The following is a 13505-nucleotide window of genomic DNA, read 5'->3' on the forward strand; positions in this document are numbered from 1 at the left end:
TTGAACACTTTGCTTATATGAACCTTGTTTTCCGATTTTTATTTTTGCATTTATTGCAAACGTAAAAGAGGACCGTTGTCATTTTCTCCCCTCCTCCTGCACAAACGAGAACTTGTTACTTCTGTTATTTTAAACTATAAATTCATCTTCATTGTGGTTAATATTTGTGAGGGATTTACTTTTATCTCTTTGTTTAATGACCATGCTTTTAAACATAGTACTTAATTAAGCTTTCTGTTAAAATGAATTTGCGGATCATTTGGGTATGGTTGCTTTTTTGGCCATATTTAAAGCAATTTATTTTGCGCAAGCTGCACATAGAATGTTGAAATTAACTTGACGATAACGTTTTTTATTTTAGAACTTACTAAGTTATATTTTATGTTAATATATATTTACCTATTAATAAGGACATCTATGCAAGCCTCCTGCTTTCATTTGAAAGTTTAAATCACATGAAAAAAATTATCTCAACTTGAATTTACTAGAAAATAAATACATTGTTAGATAAGCGAAAACTAAACCCTTTGTCTCAAAACTGTTAAAACTTTTATTACGAAACTATTAAAAAAAATGGACAAATGTAGTTGTTTCGAATTTCTTGACTACGCAAGAATACATTAATTGGTATGTACTAACAATCTAAATAGCAAAATGACAAAAAAAGAAGAATAAAGTATAATATAAAAATTAACAAGAAAGTAGTCGATCGAATTATACCTATATTTTGGTTAACCAAATAGCAATTGTATTTACTGAAATTAAGAAAAATTAGAAATGATACTACATATTTAATAGTTTAAATCTGTGATGTGTAAATATATTTTTTTCATTTAATATGACATTCAGTAGTAAATAGTTTTCCCGAAGACAATTAAAAGGTGTGAAAACACAGTTAAAGTTTGCTTATACACGTAAAATACTTAATGGTCTGCGCCTTAACACAAAATACGATTAAAATATCATAAACATTAAAATAAATAAAAAAAAACAGTATCAGATTTAGTTGAAATCAATTAAACCGAAAATAGACAATGAGATAAATACATTGCTTATCTCCATTTTACACTGGCAGAAAAGCAGTCAATATATTCGTTCTATCCCAGAATAATACAACTAGTTATCTTTTATCTTTAACGAAACACAAACTGAGAATGACAAGTTTTTTTAGAATACAACAGCCATCTGATTGAAATTCAAGGCATTTTAAACGATAAAACTCAACCTTGAGATAAAATATCTGATCAGAGTGATGATGTCAGCAGCAATTATGATGGTAATACATGAACTCACCCGCTTTTCTCTTAGAGGAGTTTGAAGGGGAACGAATCATATTGGCAATCCTTCGCCATGATCCACCAGATGATTGTTTCTCCTTTTTGCCATCCGATTCCATGGATTCCATTTTTTTTTCAAGGTACTTTAAAGCCTACGTGGCCCGTCAACTCGTAAATCCAAAGTAGTTATCCTAAGCTTCCTGATAAAAACTTCAAGTTCTCAGTTTTAAGCATTGTCTTTGCTATGGGTCGAAGTTCATTTTGCAAAGATAGTCAATTGTGGACTAAGCTGAACCTCAGGATGGAAGTGTTTTTCTTTTCTCTCCTTTTCTAAGGAGTGTTTTCCGTGAGTGATATCATCTACATAAGGAGGTCGGGAAGACTTATTTAATCTTACTTGGCAAAGTGGTGATAAGAGAAACTTTCCTTTCAGACACTGATATCAAGCGAAGCATTGCCTTTTACAACATAACAGGTTTTAAATTTCCATAAAAGTTGATTACAAGTATAATGTTGTAAAACAAGTGACTGCTTAAAATTGAATTTTATACGAATACATTTATCTTCGAATAACCTATGTATAGATCACTTTTGCTTTTAAATCGAGTTCTTTCTAAATTAATTTAACAACGCAAGTAGGGGAGACCGGGGCAAGATGACTATGCTAACAATTTTTGTTGTTTATTAATTCATTTTTAAGGATAGTAAAATTAATTTCACATGAGCTGTTAGAGTAGTCCTTTGTGGTATTAAATATATTACCATTTAATTTTTCAAATAAAAACAACGAAGGATATTTTTATTTTTTCATGACCTTAACAAATCGTCATCTTGCCCCAGTACTGGGGCAAGATGACTTTGACCTTGGGGCAAGATGACAACGTTGAAAAAAGTTGAACCCATTTTATGTTTTGAACTTATATGTTTGAACTTATACTGTCTTATAACACCATTTTTTAAAGTTGATGCAACTGAATTGCTTGGCTGAATTGGACCTAATAAACTTGGACCTAAAGGAACTTAGTTTCAGTTTTTTTACTCCCTTTTTAGCTTTACGAGCTTAATTTTCCTGTTTTTTTTAAATAATCTTTTTTGTCCTTCCGCTTTGCTCCTTGTTCTGACATTTCTTTGATGGGTGTGCTTGTAACAATGTTTGAGCTCAGTTTTCTGCTTTTTTTTTTCTGACATTGTGTTGCTTTAGGCAATGCATTGAAATCAGAAACACTAACAGGCTTCTTTGGTGCATCGGAATCGACATTTGCCATAACTTCTGCTTCGTCTGGAGGGTTTTTATTTTGCATTTCCACTCCCAAGCATGGGAGCCCATATGCAAAGTTGCAAGGGGGGGGGGGCTCAAATATTTTCCCCATTGTTTAGCTGGATATTTTCCCCGTGGAAACTGATTTCAGGACAGATTAAAGTTATTAAAATTTGGAATTTTTAATAACTTATTCATTAATGGCTGGAGAAGAAATGATTTCACATTTTTGCAAAGAAAAAAGTACTAAAAGCAAGGAAGTTTCAATTTCAAAGGGGGGGGGGGGGGGCTCGAGCCCCCCTTGCCCCCTACATGGGCGCCCTTGCTCCCAAGGTCTGAGGATTAGCGCTATTATTCTCAGTTTAATCCACAACAACATGATAGTCCGCTAAAAACAAGGGAGAATAATGAGTCTTGATCCCTCATTCTTTAAACTCTTTATCGTCATTTCCAACTGTAGCTGGCTTGAAGTAAGCGGTGCTCAGAAGCCCACCAATTATTTTTGTCTGTGATAGTTTGTCCTAGATGAATGACGATAAAGTTGTCACATGCTTGGTTATACGTCAAACCCCGCTATAACGAACCCTCAACTGACCGACTTGAGAGATCGCTATAGCCGAGGGTTCGCTACATCCGATTTTTAAAAAAAGTCTAAATTCACTCAATTACTTCCATAATGGACATCCTAATTACACAATGTTTCTATCAGTAGTTAGGTTCACAAAAAGTGAAATGTATTATTTACATTGTACTCAATAAAATGCAAACTATAAAAATTTACTTTTTCTATGAAAAAAAATTCTACAGCATGGACGAAGGATGTTATTTTAGGTTGCAAGCATTTTGATTTTAAACGCATTTCACCACTTTTTTCGTCAGCTGTTGGAAACAAATCCGCAACATGTTTCAGTTGCAAAAAAAAAGTTAAAAACATTGATAGTTGCCTTCGGAGCTGAAATTGGAGGTTCGGGATCTCCTATTTCTTCATCAATATCAGAAGATGAGTTCAAAGTGAAATTGTTCTTGTGAAAGGTTTTTGCATAGATCAGAAAATACTGAAGCACATGAAACCAGAAAACTTCTTTGCACATTTTTAAAGTCATAAAATTTGTCCAATAAAATTTGTTTGAAGTGTATCCACTTTTTAGGTCAGGAAAGTTTACGAATGAAAGGATTTCTTTCTTACTTTTTGCACCAAATGTTGAAAAGCTTGAAATGTTTGAAAATTTTGGTTCACTATAGCCGATTTTCGAACAATTGGGGATCGTTACAAGCGTTTGAAATTGCATTAATGACATAGGACTTCAGTTCGGACCATTCAAAAGGATCGCTACAACCGGGGGATCGCTATATCCCGGGTTCACTATAGCGGGGTTTGACTGTAGTAGGTTTTAATGGACAGAGAAATGACGCATCAGGAGCTAGAAACGATGCGATGTGTGGGGTGGTAACCCAACTGCATGAGATTGTTTTTTTCACTGCAATATAAGATAACCTGCTAAGTTATGCGAGATTTATGATTGTCAATAATCAACAGAGCAGGAGATACTTTGCTTGGTTTAATTCAGTCAACTTGTCATTTGGTCAACTAGTTTGTAAATAGCCTCTGGTCACTGGCTTTCGAACGACACCTCCCTTGATTCAATGCGTCCTTTAACCTCCGAGGAGATAGAAGCGCAATGTCGCATGAACAAACACACCGACAAATAAGCGTTTACAGGATTTAATAAAATGGACAACATAGTTAATTTAATAAATTCCGAAACACGGGGCAAGATGACGAGCTCGTTATCTTGCCTCGCGTTTCGGCCTGTCATCTTGCCCCGAACTGCCTGTTTGAACGGATTCTTCTCCATTGCCATAAAAGAAGGCGATTAATTGACATTTATTCATGGTAATAGGTAGTATTCAAACTAAGTTACTCATAAATACTAAAGAGACACGATATAAATTATCTGTATCTGTCGCAGAGCTTATTTACAAATGTATAAAAGTTAGATCGTGGCAACGGTGAACAATCAGAGCTTCAGAACTAACACAAATATGGCGATTTCAGCGTCTTTATACTATTGCTGAACGAATAGCGGATAGGAGACCTTATAGTATTCAGTAGATGCTGTTAACTGGGGGGAAACGGAAAAAATAAGGAATTCGTCATCTTGCCCCGGTCTCCCCTACCTAGACTAAAAAATCAGACAATTTTATTCAACTTATTCGATACACTGTTGTTCAACGAGTCGTAGCAGAAATTCGGTAAACAATCCCTTACGATCCACTTACTTTTCCGAAATTTTTGAAAAACACTACACAATAGAACGCCAATATCTTTCTTAATTTTATGATATAAAACTGATTTTTTTAAAAAAAGAAATGGCCTTATATAGTTTACTGCAAAAGTATGAAAGACAATAAAAAAAGTTATCTAACGAGCCTACATAATCCTTTAAATGCTTCTATTATATGAAATAGTCAGTTTTTGTTTGAAGTTTCAGTACCACGTTTCTTTTATGTTTTTTCATGTTTTCTGTAAATTCGATGAAATTTGGTTGAAAAGATCCCCTTGAATCAACCAATAACATGCGAAAACAAATGGTATATTTGAAAGAAATGCTTATGTTTTTGTAAACATACTCGATGATTTTTTGAAAATTTATGAACGGTTGTTTCTAGCAATTTAACTATAATTTGAAGTTTGAAGCTAATTCCTTGCCTTTTATCCCCCTTCTCCTCACGCATTTGCACATACATATGTATTATGATTCAGGAATGGTTTAACTGTACACGTAGATTCAAGCAATACAAAGGGAAATAACTTATAAATGTAAAAATCTATGAGATGGGGGAAAAAAGAAAAAGAAGAGAAAGAAGTAAATAGAAAAAAAGCCGGCTGAAGCTGAAAAATTTATCGACATTCACACAACTAATCATTTTTTGAAGTTGATTGTACAATATTTCATCAGACCTATAAAAAAAAAAAAAAAAAAAAAAAAAAAGCAAAATAGGCTTCGATATAATAGTCTTCATCTCTAGACCATCTACGGATCGACGAGAATTTTAGTAAACATCTTTATTTACTTTTCTGCTCAAATATTTTACGTGCGTGACTAGTCACGTGAAAATGCTACTTATTTACAGCAGATAAATTATTTTATGGGAGAAACGTACATAAAATGTAATTGACTTTTTATAGTTGCTAAAAATAGCAGCTTTCCTTTGTTAATCGAAAAATGGTTTTGACTTTTTTTGGGGAGTGATATTGCAGTGCTTTTTAAAGGATGAGCCGTTTTTAGAAGGGAATATATATATATATATATATATATATATATATATATATATATATATATATATATATATATATATATATATATATATATATATATATATATATATATATATATATATATATATATATATATATATATATATATTAGGGTGGTCCTCATTTTTGAAGTAGTAGATATTTTACACGACGCCCCCTCAATTTGTTTCATTATACAAATAAATGATCCTTGCAAAATTTTAAGTCAATCCATGAATATTAACACGTGCCCCTAGGCCCCCCCCTTTTTTGAGTTTTAAAGAAAAAATAGCGGATTTTCTCATTTTTATGTAAAAATATTCCTAGGTTTCATATTTAAAGTAATTTTGAACCTCAAAAGATGTTGCTTCTTCCAGACCAACCATTCTCTCACTTTCATTCTGTAAAATTTTTCATATTACATAGGGTACATGTACACCAATGTGGCCTTGGGACAGACATATCGCTATTCGCGCTCGTTTCAAACCAAGCGGCAGGGGAACATTTCTTTCCACCAAGATGGATACAAGGATTTCTAAAGGCCATTAATGAATGGCCTAGGCCATAAATGAATGATTTTTGACAACAAATTGCCTCCTACAGCCTTTGGGGGTGTTGATTTAGAAAATTTTCTGTGTATGTAATAGGTGTGCAAATAGGGTCACTAAGTTTCCATGCTATAAATATAAGTAATGACAATTATATTTTAATTTCATGTTCTTTAGTTATATACTTAAACGTTTATGCATTCTTATAATTTAAATTTGAAAAATCCTCGATTACCCTGCCATAAAAATAAACTCTATTTTCCATATCTAAAATATAAATTTAAAAAATTCCAGATCGGAATAATGTAAAAATCTATACTTTAAACTATCTTCTACTTCAGTACATAGTCCTTTATTATCATCAAATTCCTCTTGCAATCCACAAGATTTAGAAACCGAAATGGGTATCTATCCTAACCTGTTGAACCTTTTTTCTATATCTGATCTACCACAACGCAAAAAAGCTTGACAACTATTGAGATCTGCTCGCATGTCATCAATGTTAGACAAATGCCATATTAGGGACAAAGATGCTGCTCATTTATTAACAGCCTTTGTAGATGCAGTAAATTTAAATCCAAATAACCTTATGATCAATCGTACATCCCTTAAGAGAGCAAGAGAAAATCTTCGAGAGGTAAAATCAGATTTCATGAATTTAAATTTAGATTTTGTAGTTATTCCCTGGGATACAAAGCTACATCCAGATGTAACTGGAAAAAAAAAAACGCCGATAGGCTTACCATGATAGCTTCAGGTTCCAATGTTGAACCGCTACTCAGAATTCCTCAGATAGTTCTTCAGTTGTATATGATATCTTAGATGATTGCTCTTTATTGCTAACTGTTCAAGCTGTAGTGTTTTATACAGCGGCTTACAATACCAACCGTATAAATTGTGCATGTAATTTTTTAGAGCAAAACCTGAACGGTGATATATCGCATTTGTATTGCTATCCTTATGCACTTGAAATCGTACTGCAGAGTGTCTTTAAAGAAGTTCTTGCCTTTCTTAGTTCTAGACTCGATATTCAATTATTTAGGTGCTTCAAAATTCAAAAATTTCACATACCACTTAAATTCTAAAAGAAGAATTTGATGACATATTATTATTCATAGAAAGCGGAGTTAAGAAATATTACAGAGAATTCTCATAACGTGTAATAATATTTCTTGGTGAAGTCCTCCCTCCTACAGGGATATGTTTTCGGCAACCTGAAGCTTATCCCTGACCCAGAGGGGTGGCAAAAGGAATTTCTTGTTTGAAAATTTATATATTTAGGAAGCAATTTAAATTGACACTACATGAAGAGATTGCCCGTACACAGTTAAATGTTGTATGAAGATATAGTTTTTCGCAGCAACCCATTCTAGGCCTTTTAAATTAATATAAAGTCTAGTGTCTAAAAAACCTGCAGCGTACAAAATGATGACAAACATGCAGCAGAAGCAGTGATTGAAAAATTCCTAAATCACTTATGGTACTTAGGGGATGAACTAGTAGCTTTGTCCGTATTGGATGAAGGAATTAACTTTGAAGATAGGAAAAGACTACTTCAAAAAATGCTTGCTGAATAGGAAGACGTGTCTGATGACTGTTTAACAAATTTCAGATAACAGTAGATGATTTGGAATACTTTCTTAGTAAAGATAGGAAGACGTGTCTGATGACTGTTTAACAAATTTCAGATAACAGTAGATGATTTGGAGTACTTTCTTAGTAAAGATCTTCCTCTTTATAGAATCAATTACAAGTCAATAAAACTGTTTGATAAGTTACAAACACCAAAAGATGTTTTCCTATTTGATCCTGATTCATGGCAAAATGAAGGAAGCTATTTAAAGGGAAAAGATATCGTTAAAATTCTGAAAGTTGTGAATGATACAAGTGAAAGATGAGCACAATAAATCGAAGAATTTCACAATCAATTTACCAAATATGAGTCACAAAAGCAATTTTGTATTTTACATACACTCCAAGACTATCGGGAAAAAAATGCACACGATTGAGATACATTGAGAAAAGCGTACGATTAAGGTAAAGTTTCTTAAGCAATATTTCATTCTTATTTAATGTAAGATCTTTAGACGATATAAAATAATTAAAAAGATTAATTTTAGTGCTACCTCGCTGTAAAAATATTTTGCAAACATAGGAGAAACGATGTACGGGGTCTGAAGTAAAGACTAGAAGATTTGTGGGAAAATTATCAAAAGTGTTAAACTTCAACGTTCTAGGGGCACGTGTTATTATTGACCCATCGAGTTCAAATTTTGCACCGATTACTTTTTATTATAGTGTCACAAAACTAGGGGGCGTCACTTGTTGAATTCCGAAATTTTTTTTTCCCATATAAATAAGGACCACCCTAATATATATATATATATATATATATTAAATTTATTTTTAATGCTAGTTATATATCACCAAAAACAATAATTTTTCAATAAAACTTCTGTAAATAGTCAAAGTGCTGCTGATAAGTAGCCTGATACAAATAGATTGAGAGAGGGAGAGAAAGAGAACTGAGTAGCTTGTGGTTATAATGTTTGAAATTGCCAGTTGCAATTTGAAAAATGTCTTTTGATTTTAACGAATTATCAATGGTAATCTACTTCTTCTTTTTGGAAGTGTTTCAGCAATGGGGGCTGATGGGGGCGGTGGAAATAACTTGCGTCCACCCCATTTCATATAGCAAAATGATTTTGTAGCTTTTTCAGCTTTGCACCTAGGGATTGCAATACCGGACCAAAAATACCATACTGGTACTCGTTATTTTAGAAAACGTGATACCGGAATACCGGTATTAGAAATTTCTCAAAACATTATCAGCAGCATATTTTTTTGTAGCGATATTTTATAGTTTTGGGGGGAAAGTACATTATTTATGAAAAAAAAACTTATTCTGAACTCATGTAAAATGAAGGAACAAATGTGGCAATGTAAGAAGCAAAGGGATGTTAGTGGACTTTTTTAGGTTTCGAGAAAAACGCATTCGAAGTTCAGATTTTAGGTGTGCTTTCATAGTTTTTTTTTTTCTAAATCATGCTGTATTACGGATACCAGTACTATCCCTAGTACCAACGCAGAAGAGAGGCTGCCCTGCCATTTGCTCAGGTTATCTCGAAATTTTTAATTTTGGCACTTACATCCCTTTGCTTCTCACTGCCTCCAGAGTCATCAATTACAGGTCAATAATAATAAGATACATAACGCATCTGTTGAATTGCCCCTGAGCGTGAAACTCATTTTACCGAGCAAATTACCTGCAGTTGAAATTATTGTCTGAAGTAGATCGGTGGTACTGCTAATAATGCGCGAAACATCTTCTCTAATTGCCTCTAAGTCCTTCATCTTCAAATAATTTAGTCTCTTGCTTGTTGATTTTGGCTACATCTTTTTGTGCGTATTTCTTTTGTATTAAGGGAGCTTTTTTATTATCATTATTTATAGCTAGTTGTAATTTTTTGAGCAATAACTACGAGGCAACCAGGCACATAAAGCCCTGAATCGTAGGACTTTACAGGCACACGCATACATCAGGCAAATATGTGAGGGTGTTGCTTCAGATGCTCATATTTAACAATTTGGCACCCCTGATTACGTAGAATCATTTTCAGATTGAGAAATAGTTTTCCACCCAATACGTCAATTTAAATGCTTAAAGTATCTCCCCCCTAAACAGTTTACTACAGAGTACGAAAAACGACTCTCGATTAAAGCAAGGATTTAAAGTTGGGTCCCTCCGAACTGACTAAGTATTGTCCGTTTTTCAGGAGCAGGCACGTCGCCACACCCCCTCGGAACGCAATGTTCCATTTTACGCGGGGGCGATCGGCACGTAATCAATCCACGCACTTCTAAAGGAGACAACTAGACAGCCCTAACGTGGGCGTGCATTTTAATGTGCAAAAAAATCTTAGTGTCCTTAACATCACTTGCTTTACTTGTTTGTTAGCATTTTAGTTATTCTTATATTTTTAAAACTGCTGCTTTTACAACAAAATGCTATGATCCGAGTATACTTTCTCCAAAAACAGCGAAATAGAATCATTGGATACCATGTGACGAGGGAGGAGTCAAGTGCCTTCTTGTGAAAAACGGACAATATGTGTATTACAACTGAATGACGGATAAAACTGACTGTAACGCAAAGCAGTGATTGAAAACTTAATGTAACGCAAAACTGAATGTAACACAAGGATTGAAACACGGGTGCTTTTTTTTTGGATCACGAAACCATTGCAATTAGACCGAATAAATTGCATAACTTTATTTCATAGCACGAAGCTTTCCTACTCTTATTCCTGCAGTCATTTTTATACTGAATGAATTTCATGGCAAAGGTTACACAAAATTTTAAAGTTCATTCAGCATGAGCTTAAAAAATATGTGATTGATTTCAGGGGTGCCCATCCCCCCCAAGCTCAATGGCGCAAATTCCCCCCCAAAAATTTTCTCGCTTTCGAATTGGGTTAAACATAACAGTTTTTAGAGTGTTTAATTTCAGGTCGAATTCACGGGGGGGGGGGGGGGGGGGGAGCGCTAACAAATACCATTTGAACTGAAATGTTGTTGGATTGTTGACACGCCTTGCCTTCCCTAATTTTGAAACGTGGACCTTAAGTAAACAAATTTTGGGTACCCATGAATTTTGCTACACCTTTTTTTTTTTTTTTTTTTTAAACGTATGAATGATTACAGGGAGGAGTCATTACTAGATGTATACAACATGAACCGTGAAACGGAAATTTATTGTCAATTAAATAGGGGGTCCTGGGAGTTTCTCACACAGAAAATTTTTGAAATTGTAATTTTAAAACCAGTTTTATGCGATCTCTGGTGATGTTAGGAAAATAAAAGGTTAGGTGGCCCCTTCCCGGTAATTTTTCAATATTGAAATTTTAAAAGCGCAATTGTAAATAGTCTACTGTTGTGTTAAGGAGGACTTTCCTTTGTTTTCAAAATTGTAGTTCTAAAAACGCAGTTTTAGACTATCTGTAGTGATGTTACGGAAAGAAGAGATCCTAGGGCTCGCCCCTGGAAAATTTTCAAAATTAAAGTCTTGAAAACGTTATCTATGGTTGGGAGACAAGCAGTTTTCTGAAATTGAAGTTCTAAAATCGCAATTGTAGCCACCTTTGTGACGTTAAGAAAAAGAGTTCTCGAATGTTCTCCCGGAATTTTCTCGATATTGAAGCCCTAAAAACCAAATTTAGGACGACTTTTTAATAATGTTGACGAGAGTGGGGAGGAGGAAGAGGGGCGTTCCACTTAAATTTCCGAACTTGTAGCTTTAGAAACACTTTTGATATCTTGATAATGTTAGTGGGAGGTGAATTTCGGTGCCATTCCCCCGGCAATTTTTTGAAATTGATACTCCAAAAACGCAATTCTGGACTTGTCTTTGATCGTGTTAAGGAAAGAGGGGGGAATCAGGGGCTCTCTCCTATAAATTTTTCAAAATTGCATGACGAGAAACGCAGTTTTAGATGACTCTTGATAATAAAGAGGATGTCATTCTGGCGTTCAAATCTTCTGATCCAACTTTGAAATGGACACCAACTCCATGTCGTCTGTGATGCTCCTTTCAATGAAAAAGAGACACGGTCATTAAATTTTGGAAAGGGAGCACCAGGGCTGTCGCTATTTCAAAAAAACTGGGGGGGGGGGTACGCTTTTTGCGGTCCCTTAATTTTTTCAAACGCATGTTCGAATGTGCAGGGAGAGAAGATTTGGCTTCTGGTTTAGCAGGGATATTCATATTACTAGACCTTAGTACTAGTAATATAAATAATCGTTAGGATAATATTCAGTCAGAATTAGGGGGTGTCGGAGGGCTACCTTCTTGCATTATTTTGTAATTTGAAGGTATGGAAACGCAGTTTTAAACTATATTTTAAGTTTGGGAGGAAGGGGAGAAGAGTTCCAGAGGATAGCATCTCTCGATAATTTTTCCAAATTTAAGTTCCCAACACAATCGTACGTTATATTTAATTATGTTCAGAAGAGGGGTCCAGGGGCTCTCCCTCGGGAAATTTCAAGACTGTTATTTGAAAAACAGTTTTAGACGATCTATGATGATGTTAAGGGAGGAAGAGACTCGAGGTCATCATTCTATAATTTTTCAAAATGCAAACTTGAAGCACGCATTCCCAATTGTGAATTATTTCTGATTGTGGCACGTAAAGGGGGGTCGGGGTGCTCTCCCCCGAGAAAAATTTGAAAATTGTAGATCGAAAAATGCAGTTTAAGACAATCTATGGTGATATTAAGGGGATGAGAGATACGCCCTTCCCCATCGAAATTTTTTGAAATTTTGAAGTCTTAAAAACGCGATTGTAGACTTTTTTTTGTTAAAATTTAGTGCACCGCCAGTTTCTTGAAATCAAAGCTCCGGAAACGTAATTTAAGCCAACCTTCAATGAAAGGGGGAGGGAGTTTTGAAGGGGCTCGCGACCAGAAATGTTTTGTAATTGATGCACTAAAAGCGAGATTTAAGACATTTTTCGATGATGTTGGCGAGAGAGAGAGAGGTATTCTCTCGAAAAAATTTCGATCCGTAGAAACCGCAGTTTTAGAAGATTTTTGTTAACGTTAATGGGTGGAGAGATTTGGAGTCCTCCCCTGGCAAATTTTCAAAATTGAAATTCAATTAAAGTAATCGTAGACGATTTATTAATACTGTTAGAGGGATAGAAGGTTTTGGAGATCTCTCCCCTGAAATTTTTTCTAAATTGAAGCCTTAACAATGATACTTTTGAGGATCTCCGGTAATATTTGGAGGACGACAGTTTCGGAACAACTCAGAGAGTTTTTTTTAAATTAAAGTCCAAAAGATGAAATTTATTCCACCTTGAATGAGGATGAATGATTAATTGAGAGGGCATTTCTCGGAGGTTACGTTGGGAGCACTCTCATGGTTTTTCGAAATTGAAGTCCTAAATACTCAGGTGTAGGCCAGCTTTAATAACGTTACGCTAAAGGATGGGGTTTGAGAACATTTTTCCGGGATTTTTTCAAAACCTAAATTTTAAAAACTCACTTCCAGGTCAGCTTTGGGGACGTAAAAAGAAGGGTTTGGAGTTCCCCACTCTTCCTTTCAGTTTGGCTACGTCCCTCCT

The 13505-nt window shown here is 34.6% G+C and overlaps 1 protein-coding gene across 3 annotated transcripts in view; it reads right to left on the reverse strand.

Annotated features, from left to right (window-relative positions):
• Positions 1-13505, reverse strand: part of LOC129231789 (cAMP-dependent protein kinase catalytic subunit 1) — a 401869-nt gene that overhangs the window by 230212 nt on the left and 158152 nt on the right. The window contains exon 1 of one of the 3 annotated variants that reach the window (XM_054866161.1): positions 1294-1413. The exons of the other annotated variants lie outside the window; for them this stretch is intronic. The gene's annotated coding sequence lies outside the window, so the exon portion shown is untranslated. Of the gene's footprint in view, positions 1-1293; positions 1414-13505 lie in introns of those variants that run through there. 3 annotated transcript variants of the gene reach the window in all.

Source organism: Uloborus diversus, chromosome 10, assembly GCF_026930045.1.
Source record: "Uloborus diversus isolate 005 chromosome 10, Udiv.v.3.1, whole genome shotgun sequence".
Taxonomy (NCBI): Eukaryota; Metazoa; Arthropoda; class Arachnida; order Araneae; family Uloboridae; genus Uloborus; species Uloborus diversus.